Source organism: Bison bison, unplaced genomic scaffold, assembly GCF_000754665.1.
Source record: "Bison bison bison isolate TAMUID 2011002044 unplaced genomic scaffold, Bison_UMD1.0 scf7180017864072, whole genome shotgun sequence".
In the NCBI taxonomy this organism is placed as follows: Eukaryota; Metazoa; Chordata; class Mammalia; order Artiodactyla; family Bovidae; genus Bison; species Bison bison.
The window spans coordinates 10,969,209-10,974,420 of NW_011494644.1; positions in this window are offsets into that span (position 1 = coordinate 10,969,209).

The following is a 5,212-nucleotide window of genomic DNA, read 5'->3' on the forward strand; positions in this document are numbered from 1 at the left end:
GCATGGGTGTACCTATGGCTGATTCTTACTGATGTTTCACAGAAAACAACAAAATTCTGGAAAGCAACAGTGAATCTTATCATCAAAAGTAGGACAACCAGACATTACATGCCTCCTATAAAATAATAAATTTATGTGTAGCATCACCTTTGCAGTATTCTTGTCAAAATTATCATTGTCATCATTACCACCACCCAGAAACTAATCAAGCCTCTAGATTTAACTTCCCTGGTGGCTCAGCTGGTAAAGAACATGCCTGCCCAATGCAGGAGACACAAGAGACACAGGTTCAATCCAGCGTTGGGAAGATTCCCTGGAGAAGGAAATGGCAACCTACTCTAGTATTCTTGACTGGGAAATCCCAGGGACAGAGAAGCCAGGTGGGCTACAGTCCATAGGGTCGAAAAGAGACAGACACGACTGAGCATGCACCTATACGTGTGCATATATATATGCATACACACACACACACACACACACACACACACACACACACACACACATATATATATGATCTTAGTTCCCCGACTAGGGATTGAACCTGTGTCCTCTGTACTGGAAGGCAGATTTTTAATCACTGGACCACCAGGGAAGTCTCCCACATAAGTCTTTAAGTAAAGCGGTGCCTGGGTCTCATTTGCAAGAAATTACTCTGATAGCCTGGACCCTGCCCCTGTGACCCCCAGGCCTTCTCACCGTTGTGGTCCTCACCCACCTGCAGGCTCTGCCCTGACCCACATTCAGGAAGCATTTTGGTTTTAAGTGGGAGGCCCCTAAGGATGCCTTGTGCATAGGCTCAGGCTTAAGCCAACCTTGCCCGCCACTTCTCACCAGCCATCTACTCAAGCAACTTTCCCCAGCTTTATGAGACGATCACTGCTCCAATTTGATGGACAAAAGAGGTGAGAACTCTTTCAACCCCTCTGCTCCCACCAGCGACCACATCTTCATCTCCTATAAACAATCACAGACCGTCATCACAGAGGGGGTGTCCTCCTGGGGTCCAAGGTTAATTCTTCCCTCTTGGGACACATCCCTTCCCACTTCTTCAGTGACCTCACTCTATCGTTTAACCCCCTTCTCCTGCATTACCACATTCTCCTCTCCACAGACCTTCTCTCTTTAGTATCTAAAAACAAGCTGAGGTCCCCTGTGTCTTTGGGGGAACCTCTCTCCACTTAGCAACCTCAAACCACTTCCCCAACTCTGTCTTACTTCACAATCAAGTTACTTGAAAGAGCTGTTTACACTTGTTGAATACACTTCCGCATTTCCTACTTAGTCTCATGGGTCTGTCTTCTGTCCCCACCTTCCCACACAGACATGTCTTGGCCGCGACCACCAATAATCTCCTGGTCATTACATCAAAGGAGCATGCTACTGACCACTCCCTCCCTCTGGAATCTTTTCCTTTCTTTGGTGTCTGGGCCTCACTATCTCATAATCACCTGCAATGCAGGAGACACAGAAGACTTGGGTTCAATCCCTGGGTTGGGAAGATCCCCTGGAAGAGAAAAATGGCAACCCACTCCAGTATTCTTACCTGAAAAATCCCATGGACAGAGGAGACTGTCAGGGTACACTCCAAAGGATAGCAATGAGTCAGACATGAGTTAGCGACCACGCATGCATGCACGTCTCCTAATTCTCTTCTTTGCACTGCAGCTCTCTCAGGGCTCTGCAGGGTGTCTCTCCCTTTGCTTAACACACTGTCTGTAGGCTGCTCCCTAAGACACCACCTCTTCTCCCAAACTCCCTACACTGTCTCTTTCACATCAGCAACTTCAAATATATATAAATACATATATATAATTTAATTTGCTGCACCAGGTCTTAGTTGCCACACGAGGCCCCCTGCATCAGGAGTGAGGAGTTTTAGCCACTGCACCACCAGGGAAATCCCTGCAACTTCACGCTTTGACAGTCCCCAGGCTGTTTCTGTGGCCTAGTCCTGTTCCTTGTGCTCCCTAGTTCTGACTACCAACTCCATGGCTCAACCAGTATGTCCCACTAGAACCTCAAGGAGAGGTTCACAAGAGGAGGAAGTCTTGACCTTGAATCTCTCCCTTTCTCTCTATGCCCACCGTCACCCCCAGAGCTCGCTTGGACCATCGTGCTAACTCCCTGACCAATCACCTTCCTCTGATTCATCTGTCACAGCATCACTAGAGGCAGGTGACACTGTCATAGTATGATCCCTGGTCATTCTATGCCTACCTTATAAAACTTTACCAGGTCCTCAACGCTTCCTGGAAAAAGTTGAGACTACCTCAGGATGGCAGACTTCCTTGGTGGCTCAGACGGTAAAGAATCTGCCTATCCCTGGGTGAGGAAGATCCCTGGGAGAAGGGAAGGGCAACCCACTCCAGTATTCTTGCCTGAAGAATTCCGTGGACAGAGCCTGGCGGGTTGCAGTCCATGGGACCACAATGAGTCATACACGACTGAGCGACTAACACTTTAACTTTTTAGCATGGCATCCAAAGCCCTTCATCATCTTCCCCCATCCACTCTTCTGGCTCATTAGTTCAGTTCAGTTTAGTCACCCAGTTGTGTCCGACTCCTTGCAATCCCATGGACTGCAGCACGCCAGACTTCCCTGTCCATCATCAACTCCCAGAGTCTACTCAAACTCATGTCCATTGCGTTGGTGATGCCATCCAACCATCTCATCTTCTGTCGTCCCCTTCTCCTCCTGTCTTCAATCTTTCCCAGCATCAGGGTCTTTTCCAATGAGTCAGTTCTTCACATCAGGTGGCCAAAGTATTGGAGTTTCAGCTTCAGCATCAGTCCTGGTTCATCATCCAAGCTCAAAATGCTCCCTCATTCCTCTGGTCCATCCAGGGGCTGAGCCCTCAGATATCAACAAGGGGAGGAGTGGGGGTGGGTGTTCTGCTTATCTCTTGCAAAGGAAACCATTCAAAAATTTTATGACTTAAAATGACAACTGCAGGACTTCCCTGGTGGCTCAGTGGCCAAGACTCCATGCTCCCAATGCAGGCGGCCCAGGTTCGATCCCTGGTGAGGGAACTAGATCCCACATGCTGCAACTAAGACTCAGCACAGTCAAATAAATATATGTTAAAATGACAACTGCTTTATTATCTCTCATTATTCTACAGTTTTGAGACAGCGTCCCAAGAGAAAGCGCTCAAGAGGCTAGGCCTGTGACTGGCACAGGGTTACTTCTACTGCATTCTGTTAGTTAAGCAGCCCAGATCCCAGGGGAGGGAAAATTGATGCCTCCTTTTGATGCAGAGTTACAAAGAATTTTCAGCCATCTTTAAGCCACCACAAAGACGAGGGGGGTCACACACCTCGCTGATGCAGGCCACGTTATTTCTAATAGGGGTGGAGGAATTGTGGCTGCCCTAGCCCTCTGTCATCTGGAGGGCCCAGGGTAGCCAAACCTTCTGTTAGAAATACAGATTTTTAAGTGAGAGCTGCATATCTCTCAGTATTGGCAACCAATTCAAAAATTTCTAAAAATATTACATGAGCAAAACTAAATATATCTTTGGTTTGGATGTGGTTTTTTCTGGCCAACAGTATTTTTGGACTCTATTTTCTGCCCTCAGCACAGGGCTGAAATCTCTTCTTGTTTGCTACCAAATTCTTCTGTACCCTACTCATCTTTTAAGACTCAGGTCAAAACTTCCTTCTCTGTGGGAACTATATAGTCAATGTCTTATAATAACCTATAATGGGAAATAATCTGAAAAATAATGTATGTGTATATGCATAATTGAACTACCTTGCTATGCAACGGAAACATTGTAAGTCAACTATACTTCAGTAAAATATATATATTTATTTTTTTTAATTTTTTTTTAAAATATATATATTTAAAAAACAAAAAGAAATTTCCTTCTCTGTGAAGCTGTCCCTCACAGTCGCCACCCCCATACAACCACTCCTCAGATGATCTCTTTTCTCCTCTGTGCCAGTGGCCCCAGCGCATCCCTCTATCTCATTAATTAGTACTTTAGATAGTAACTATTTATAGGTCCAGCTTCTCCATCAGACTGCTGGGCACAGGGCCCAACACGTGATGGGCACTCAATAAACATAAACCCTTCTTTGCCAACACTGCTAATCAACCACCAACTCCTGTCCACGCCACTGCCACCAATTTCCTTTCTGACTGATTCATCCTTTGTCCCAACTGCCATTACAGGAAGTCCTCTACGTATGAACCTTCAAGTTGCAAACTTTCAAAGATCCAAACAAGAGGTCACATGTCCAGTCATGTAAGTCAGTTCACATGAAGTTGCAGCTTGCTGTCTGTCTCCTATTGGTGATGATCCTTCAGCTCTACCATCTCCCACCTCCTCGCCCTCCTCCAGAGAGTAACTCTTCCTGCCTCAATGCCACCACCTGGATGCCAGCTGTTGTACTGTTACTATTGTGCTTCTCAAGGCACTATACTGGAAGATTAGACATGTTTTCTTGTGTTTGTATTTTTTGCTTTGTGTGAAAAGCATTGTAAGCCTATTACTGTACAGTACTCTGTTGTTCAGTCATCAGTTGACTCTTTGCGACCCCATGGACTATAGCCCTCCAGGCTCGTCTCTTCTTGGGATTTCCCAGGCAAGAATACTGGAGTGGGTTGCCATTTCCTTCTCCAGGGGATCTTCCTGGACCCGCATTTCTTGCATTGGCAGGCGGATGCTTTACCACTGAGCCACCAGGGAAGCCCATAGCTGATTGTATTAGTTGAATTACCTAGGTTAACTTTGTGGTACTTATGAACAAAACTGGACTTACAAACACGCTCTCAGAATGGAATTCATTTGTATGTAGGGGACTTATTGTACTCTAGTTCAAACCCTTCTCACTTCTGCCCAGAATGATTCCAAGAGTCTCTAACAAGTCTCCCAACTCCATCTCCTCTGTTGCCCTCAATTCCTGACCTTCACCAAGACTCCTCCCTAACGCACAGATCTGACCATGTCAATACCCTACTCAAAAGTTTTAAGATTGCTCCTTTATTCTTCTGAATAAAATTCAAACTCCATGAACTGGGTTAATGGATGGTGATTTTGTGCCTGTTCAGCCCAGCTGGTTCAGGGGTGGGAGCAGGGCCATTTACGGTCTGCCTTGGCTCTTTCTCTGGTTGCCATTTCTGTCACTATGTGGGGCAAGCCTTCCTGCGAATGAAGCCAACAGGCAGAAACCATGTGGGAATGAGAAATGCGGGAGAGAGAGAGAG